Genomic DNA, 10,024 nt, shown 5'->3' on the forward strand with positions numbered 1-10,024 from the left:
GCTTCTCCCAAGTCTTTCATGGAGAACTGTTCAGATAGCCAAATCTTGGTACTTTGCAGTGTCGGTATATCATTCCCTATGAGCAATATATCATCAACATATAATACTAAGAATATAATTGTGCTCCCACTAACCTTTTTGTACACACAAGGTTCTTCTTTGCATCTAACAAAATTAAACTTTTCAATTGTCTTGTTAAAGCGAATATTCCAACTTCGAGAAGCTTACTTTAGTCCATAAATGGATCTTTTGTACTAACCTTTTTGTACACACAAGGTTCTTCTTTGCATCTAACAAAATTAAACTTTTCAATTGTCTTGTTAAAGCGAATATTCCAACTTCGAGAAGCTTACTTTAGTCCATAAATGGATCTTTGTAGCTTGCAAATTTTATTATGATCAGACGGAGATGTGAAACCTTCAGGTTGTGTCATATACACATCCTCTTCTAGCTCACCATTAAGGAAAGTTATTTTCACATCCATTTGTCATATTTCATAATCATAGTATGCCACTATAGCAAGTAGAATACAAATTGATTTGAGCATTTCCACGGAAGAGAAAGTCTCATCATAGTCGATGCCTTCCTTTTGACGGTATCCCTTGGAAACAAGACGAGCTTTGTAGGTCTCCACCTTTTTGTCTGCTCCAATATTTTTCTTAAAAACTCATTTACACCCTATAGGTTTTATATCCTTTGAAGGTTCAACTAAAGTCCATACTTTATTTTCCGTCATGGATTGTATTTCGGATTCCATGGCCTTTTGCCATCTCTCATAGTCAGAACTTTGTATAGCCTCTTCATAGGTCTTAAGGGCATCATCATTATGATCAACCTTACTTGATACATCATCTCGTACCATTAGATTTAATCTAGTTGGTACATGACGTTCTCGGGTAGACCTTCTAAGAGGTACTTGTACAACTTGTTCACCTTGTACTGGATTTAATTGTTGTTCACTTTGGTTTGGAACCAGTTCATTAGCATGTTCCTCAACTACATTTAGTTTTTGAACTTCAACCATTGAAGACAACTTCCTTGGCAACTTCAAAATATCCAATAAAGGTTCTTCAACTTGGGTCTCTTGATCTTTATTTGTTGATTCATTAGTTTCTTGAACTACATCAAGTTCTATTTCTCCACTATAATTTCCTTCCAAAAGAAATTCCCTTTCTAAATCTCCTCTAGCCACAAACACTTTATGGTCAGAGGGTTGATAGAAATAATATCCCATTGTTTCTTTGGGATACCCAACGAACCTACACTTATCAGATCTTGAGTCAAGTTTATCAGACTGCATTCTCTTAACATAGGCTGGACAACCCCAAACTTTAATATGTTTAAGGTTAGGCTTACATCCTTTCCATATCTCATATGGTGTTGTAGAGACTGAATTAGTGGGAACTTTATTTAGTAAGTATGTTGCTGCTTCTAAAGCATATCCCCATAAATTTATTAGAAGATCAGTAAACCTCATCATAGATCTCACCATATCTAATAAGGTTCGATTTCTCCTTTCAGACACACCATTATGTTGTGGTGTTCCTAGAGGTGTCCACTGTGAGAGAATCTCATTCTCTTTGAGATACTTAGTAAAATCTTCACTAAGATATTCTTCACCTCAATTAGACCTTAGTACTTTGTTACTTTTACCCGTCTGTTTCTCAACTTCACTACGGAACCTTTTGAATATTTCAAAAGATTCAAATTTGTCTTTCATAAGATACACAAATCCATATCTTGACATATCATCAGTGAAGGTGATAAAGTAAGATTATCTACCTCTAGCTTGAATTTTCATGGGCCCACAGACATCTGTATGAATTAGTCCCAATAACTCAGTAGCTCTTTCTCCACTTCCAGTAAATGGAGATTTGGTCATTTTTCCTTTGAGACAAGATTCACAAGTTGGATATGATTCAAAAACATATTTGTCAAGGTACCCTTCCTTGTACAACTTATTAATTCTTTTCTCTCCAATATGACCAAGCCTACAATGCCAAAGGTATATATGATTTACTTGATCATCTCTTTTTCTCTTAAGATTTGAAATGCATAATCAAATAGCATTTACATTAGGTAAGACATAAACATCATGTTGGAGATAGTCATTCACATATAAATCATTACCATAATGAATAGAGTAAATACCATTGCTTATGTTAATGCGAAACCCACGCTTGTCCAACATAGAAGCTGAAATTATGTTCGAAACAAATTTAGGAACATAATAACAATCATCTAGCATAAATAATTTGCCCGAAGGCATTAGTAAGGAAATTGATCCAACAGTTATGGCTGTAACTTTTGCACCATTTCCAATTTGTAGATTAATTTCTCTTTTCTTTAGTCTCCTACTTATCTTGAACCTTTGCAATATATTGCAGATTTTATAACTACTACCAGTATCTAATACCCACAGTGAAGAATTAGTACTAGCTAAAGAAACCTTGAAAATATTTTTCATTAATGTCTCACCTTGTTTCTTGTCCTTTAGAGTTGCAAGATACTCCTTGCAGTTTCTCTTCCAATACCTTTTCTTCTTATAGTGAAAACATTCATCATCATATACTGACCGCAAGATCAAATCTTCAGAAAGCTCTTTTCCAAGCTTGTACCCCAACTTCTCATGTTCTTCGATAAGAAAAATCACATGATTGACAAGGGGTCCAACCGGAGAGTTTTCAATGTCCAACTGTATATCAACCATATTCTTAAGATATTCAATAATTGCAGTTGGATCAATATTCTGATGTTTCCTCTGGAGTTCAGAACTCATAGAAGCGAGAATGATGTGTTTAATAGCAAGACATTCTTCCAAGTATTTCTGATAAACCTTGGTGCCTTGAACATCATTCTCTGGTGGGATTATCTTTGCATGCTTATCGATCACATTAATAAGCTTTTCATGCATGAGAACAATTTTCAAATTTCTATACCAGTCATCAAAGTTTGGCCCTACCAACGTATTGGTCTCAAGTATTTCACGCAGTGATATAACAGGCATATTGAGAAATCTAAAATATTGAAAAGAAAAGGCAATAATATAAGAATATATTTACATATATCATAAAGACATGGATTTTTATCTAAATAATATTTTCACTAATTATTTTAAACTATTTACCCTCATTATAGTTTAAGAAATCTTTATTTCTATTGGTGGAGTAGAGGAATCCTTCAACAATATGTATGAGCCCCTTGGAAGTCAAGTCATTTTTCACATATATCTTAAAGGTAGGTACTCTTACCAATTGTATCCCTATACAACTTCCTTAAATAGCTCTATGTCAAATTAGTCCCCTGGTAGTCAGGTCGATCCTATTGGCATAGTTGAGTTCAACCATCATGATAGCAAAGAATTTATTAAATTTTACACTCCCCAGGTAGTCCAGGCGTCTAGTGTAAAATTAAATAATTCTTTCAATCCATGCATCTAATGCAATAAATAATTTTAACATATTATCGAACTATGAGTCTCCTGGTTGTCAGGCCGCTCCTTATAAACAAGAAGTAAATAAAATTATTTACTTTGATGGATAGCTCTATAATAAAATATCTTATATTTTATTATTCAAGAACTCAAATTTTAGTAAGTGAGAATTGTTACTAAAACAACTTTTAATAACATGATGATCAAATCTTTCATAGCACATGAATTTGGTTTAAGTTGTCTACATGCTTTGTCCTAAATTAATTTACATCACATGTAATAAATAATTCAAAATCATATGCCGAACAAGCATGTGACATAAAAACAAAAGTCAACATACTTCTAACATGTTTATCTTATATATCACATAAAATAATTCATGCTAGAAAATTATTATTAGTTAATACCTCATAAACTAATAACAATTTAAATAACTGTATAATCTAATAACTTATTATAGATTACCATCGTATCTTATATGAAATTTTAAATTCAAGTTACGAACTATCTAAGTAGTTTAACTTTTATGAATATATTTTTTATTCACAATAAAATAATATCAATCCATGCATTCAAACAATTTGTCTAGTGCACAAGACACATGTATTATAGTTTGAACTTTTCAAATATAATCGTAAAATATTTCGTAAATAAATTTTAGACACGAGAAACTATGGCTATGATACCACTGTTGGATTGCATAGAGGTGTTCATAACACGTAGCGGAAGACAATAACAATCCTCGGTAGAACTTTTCATGTTTAAAATTTATTTACATATCAAAGATCGGATCTAAGACATACCTGGTAAAGAGAATCTTGTTTCAAAATTTCTTCGATAGTGCGAAGATCCTATGCGTATCCACACCGAGATCAATCCTTGCTATCAACTCTTTGATCAATGAAACCCGTAAACAAATTGAACGAAATTATGTACTGAAAATTTTCTAAAAAATTTCAGCAAGGAAGAACAAAGAAAACTATGTTTTTGTCAAGAACGTATTTCTCTTAGAATTTCGTACGGTGCATGCAACTTGCGATTTTTTACTCTAACTACTTCTCATTGTTCACAAGTATGTGTGTGTGTATATATATAAAATGAAAACATTTTTCTAACGGGTAAGTCCAAGACGGAGGCTTCAAATATTGAGGCTACTTTTTGTCTTTCAAGTTCATTCAAATTGAAATTCTCAGAAGCCTCTTTTTTGGAAAAATAATCCAATCCCATACTAATTAGTCCAATTGTGATAGCTTCACGTTTGTTAATCCAAAATTGACTTTCACGTCCCTTTGAAACCATTCAAATTGGATTATATGAATTAACTAATATTATATATAATCTTTATATAGATCAATATCAATTTATTATATATACCACCTCTATATATATATATATATATTAACTAAGAGATATCATTTCAATTTTCTATTCCAAATAGAAAATTTTAATTTGTCCACATTATTGATTATATCCTCTATGCTAGCAAAGAATATAATAATATTTCATTTGCACTAATAACTAAATTTATTTGACTAATTAGATTCTTTAATTTAATTATCAAATAATAAAGTAATTAATCATTTAGCAAAGATCAGAACACTCGTTAGTGTGCAACCCCATAGGTTCAATACTAAGCCGGTAATAAATTAATCATATCAATATACTAATCAAGGGTGGCGTCTAGCAACACTCCTTAACGACCGGATAGCATGAAGTATACAATTTACTCAAAAGAACCTATAGAAAATAATATATTAATTCCTTCTGTCCTTATAGCTCTAGGCCACCCTAAGATATGGTTCAACTGTCAAATCCTAATAGGCAACCAACTATGTGTTCATGTCAAATATAATCGACCATTGAATGACCTAAGAAACTCTTTTCTTCTTTTATGCAATCGCCCTGGCCAAGGTCTTGATTTGGTCGGTTATAATTCATGACAACATGGAGCTTAAACTCATTACCAAGAGTTGACAGATTTCATCTTGATCAATCACTAATTCTTCAAGTATTTAAGCATACCCAATATCATTTCAACTATCGCCGTAGGGCCATATGTGTCTAGTATCAAAGTACAATAAATAACTTGTCAATTACTATGGTGATATCAGGTCAAAGGAAGCTCTTACATTACATTCTTCCAAAGAATATCTCATTGACAGTTTATGGTAATTCTAACCATTAGGAATTATCCAATGAGTCGGTTCAATGATCATATCTCTATATGCATCATCTATCTATTTGATTTAGTTAATGAGATCAACTAATCTTTATCCCATAAAGATGATCACATAGATATTGATCCAACCGGATTATTAATGTCCAAATTAATAATCTTATGATCAAGAACAAAATTTAGATTAAATTATAAGAAACTTCACTCTCATTATCATGATCTCCATCACAATGTCAAGTCTCAAAATTTAATCAAGGACCTTATCAAATTAATCAAGCAATTAATAACAATGATAAAAGAATATCAAATGCCATATATATTTTATATGAAATAATATTCATGAAAAATATGTTCAAATTATCAAACATGAGATTGGATCTAGGGCATATCTAATATATCCCTAACAACACATACTTAAAATGTTGGGGATGGGGCAAATTAAAGTCATGTAATGCTACCATAGGAGTTAGGGTGACTTTTTAACTTTAACATCTTGTCATGTTGAAATGATAGGCATTGCTTATTCATTTGTGGGTAGGGATGCCAATGGGGTGAGACGGAACAAATCACAAGCAGTGCGGGGCAAGGCCGATTAATATAACTTTTTGAAAATGAAAATTAACGAGTTGTATTGTTTTAGACACATTTCGTGAACCCATTTCACATAAAAGAAAACTTATGCGAGATAAGGCAAAACATGTTAAAAATAGAGAAAATATAAGGTGGAGTGGGGCAGGGCGAGTTTCACCTGCTCCGCCTCATTTGCCATCCCAACAGGAGAGGGACAAAAAATAAGGTCATATGTATGTCTTGGGAACGGGTTCGAGTCGTGGAAATGGCCATTGATGCTTGCATCAAGTTAGACTACCTACATCACACCCCTTTGGGATGCGACCCTTTCCATGACCCTGCATGAACACGGGTTGCCTTGCAGTACTAACAAAAGTCTACATTCAGAGAAATTACATCCTCATAAATGGATAATGTTTGTCACAAAATACTACTATGTAACCTCAACAATCAACATAGCACAATGGGTAAAATGTCAATATGTAGGAATGTTAAAGATTCAGAATCAACAAGCCTTATTTCAGATGGACATGATATGGTGTTCATCTCATTCAAATGATTTGGTAGCCAATTTTGTTGACTTGGTTTGGTTTGGTATGGTAGCCAACCTTGTTGAATTAGTATAATTTGATAGCCAATTTTATTGGCTTGACTTGGTTTGGTAGCCAACCTTGTTGAAATTGTGAAAAGGGTGTGCAAATTGTCAAATATTGTAGGCTTTAGAGAGTAAGGTTTTGGCTATAAGAGGAGAGCTTTAACTCTCATTTTTGCACACCAACAAAGAGAGAAAATAGAGAGAGTAAGGTATTATATAAACTATAAGAAAATAATTTGTGAAGAAAAATAGAGTGTGAGAGATATTGTAGTGAGGTGGAAAAAGCAAAAGAGTGTTTATTTCTTTTGAGGGTGTAGTGGTCTTAGGAGTATTTTTACTTGTTACTACACAGCGTAAAATTCCTCGCTATAGTAATATCAGTTGCTCTTCTTGGCCGTGGTTTTTCCCTTATTCAGAAAGGTTTCCACGTAAAATCTTGGTGTCATTATTGCTGCATTTTTATTCTTGATGATTTAACCATAACTTAGTGGTATGCGTTTATCACTAATACTGTGAATATTATTTTTACGGGGTTTATTCCCAACAAGTGGTATCAGAGCCAAGGTTATGTCTAAATATGCTCTGTGATTGCAGCACAGTCTGAACTTCCACATCAGAAAAGAATTATTTTGGTCTCCTAATAAATAGTATTTGTATTTGTGATAAACGATGGAAGCCAACACTAGTAGAATGGTTACTTTGAATGGCACAAATTATGCCATTTGGAAGGGCAAAATGGAAGATTTGCTCTATGTCAAGAATTTTCATCAACCTGCCTTCACCACTATAAAGCCTGATAATAAATCAGATGAAGAGTGGAATTTGTAACATAGGCAGGTTTGCGGCTTTATTAGGCAGTGGGTTGACGATAATTTTTTGAACCATATTTCTGGGGAGACACATGCTCGGACCTATGGGAGCACCTTGAAAATTTGTATTCTCGAAAAACTAGAAACAACAAGATATTTTTGATAAAGCAGATGTTGGGTTTAAATAGCATGATGGTTCCGCGATGACAGATCATCTGAATAATTTTCAGGGGATCATGAACCAGTTATCTGCTACGGGCATTAAATTTGATAAAGAAATTCAAGGCCTATTTCTACTTGGTTCCCTTCCAGATTCTTAGGAAATTCTTAGAGCTTTATTATAAAATTCTGCGCCATATGGTGTGATCTCTATGGATCTTGCCAAGAGCAGCCTTTTAAATGAAGAGATGAGAAGAAAATCTCAGGGTTCCTCCCCATCAAATGTCTTGGTGTCTGACTCTAGGGGGAGAAGCAAGAATCGGGGTTCTCAAAATAGAGAACATAATATAAGCAAATCCAAAAGCAGACTTAAAGATATTGAGTGCTATCATTGTGGGAAGAAAGGGCACACAAAGAAGTTCTGCCGGATTTTGAAAAAGGAGAATAGAGATAAGGAAGAATAGAAAGAAGATGGCAATCGTGTGGCCACCGTCACTATAGAAGATCTTGTTACTGTCCTTGATGCGGATCTGATAAATATTGCTTGTGATGAGTCAAGCTGGGTTGTGGACAGTGGTGTCGCATCTCATGTGACATCAAGGAAGGAATTTTTCTCATCATATACTCAGGGTGACTTTGGAACTTTGATTATGGGTAATGAGACTATATCTAGGGTGGCTGGTATTGGAACGATTTGTTTGGAAACTAGTATTGGAACTAAACTAGTTTTAATCAATGCAAAACATGCACCTAATGTTCGTTTGCACTTGATATTTATTGGTGTTTTAGATGATGAGGGATATGTCAATACCAATGGTGCTAGAACGTGGAAGCTCACTAAGGGTTCCATGATTGTGGCTCATGGGGAAAAATGTCGTGGTCTATACTGGACTATGACCTCTACCTGTGTTGATATGGTGAATGCCGTTGAGATCCATAACTCTTCAATGTTATGGCATAAGAGGCTTAGCCACATTAGCGAGAAAGGACTAAATGTTCTGGCCAAGAAGAAATTGTTGTCAAATTTTGAAAATGCAAATTAGAAAAATGCGAACACTGCTTGGCTGGAAAACAAAAAGAGTTTCTTTCTAGTCTCATCCTCCTTCAAGAAAGACAGAGTTTCTTGAGTTAGTGCATTCAGATTTATGTGGTCAAATGAAGACAATAACTTTGGGTGGTGCACTTTATTTTTCTACCTTTATTGATGATTTTTCAAGGAAACTTTGGGTCTACATCTTGAAGACTAAAGACCAGGTGTTGGGTGTCTTTAAGTAGTTTCAGGCTTCAGTTGAAAGAGAAACTGGAAAGAAGCTGAAGTGTATTTGTACTAATAACGGTGGTGAATATTGTGGACCGTTTCACGAATACTGCAAATAACAGGGTATCAGATACTAGAAGACTCCTCCTAAGACTCCACAGCTTAATGGTTTAGCAGAAAAGATGAATAGGACCTTGATGGAAAGAGTCAGATGTTTGCTTTCTGAAGCAAAGTTGCCGAATTCCTTTTGGGGTAAGGCTTTGTTGACCGCCGCACATGTTATTAATCTATCCCCTGTGGTTATTTTGCAAAGTGATGTTCCAAACAAAGTTTGGTATGCCAAGGATGTTTCCTATGACCACTTGAAAGTGTTTGGTTGCAAAGCTTTTGTACATGTGCCTAAAGATGAGAGGTCAAAATTAACTGCCAAGACAAGGCAGTGCATCTTCATTGGTTATGGCCTTGATGAGTATGGTTACAGGCTATATGATCCAATTGAGAAGAAGGTCGTGAGAAGCCGTGATGTTATCTTCGTGGAGGATCAAACCATTGAAGATATTAACAAAGCGGAGAAGATAAAATCTCCAAGTTCTGAAGGTTTAGTTAATCTTGATCAAGTTCCTCATGCAAATGCGAATGACGTTGGTGGGCTCAATGATGATGGTGATGCCCAGAACCATATTCTAGATAAGCATATTGATGGTGATGGTGATAACAATGCTAATGTTGATGAGGCAGATGCTCCTACTCACAAAGTTGTGGACGAGTTAGATATTCTACTCAAGAGGTCCTCTAGACCTCGTACTCGTTCCTCCAATTATTTTCCCAATGAGTATGTATTACTCATTGATGGGGGAGAACCTGAATGTTATGCGGAGTCCATAGAAGATTAGCTCAAGGACCAATGGATTGAAGCCATGCAAGATGAGATGAAATCTCTGCATGAGAACCATACTTATGAGTTGGTGAAATTGCCTAAGGGCATAAGAGTTTTGAGGAACAAGTGGGTGTTCAAAGTTAAAGC

This window comes from Nicotiana sylvestris, chromosome 10 (genome assembly GCF_000393655.2).
Source record: "Nicotiana sylvestris chromosome 10, ASM39365v2, whole genome shotgun sequence".
Classification (NCBI taxonomy): Eukaryota; Viridiplantae; Streptophyta; class Magnoliopsida; order Solanales; family Solanaceae; genus Nicotiana; species Nicotiana sylvestris.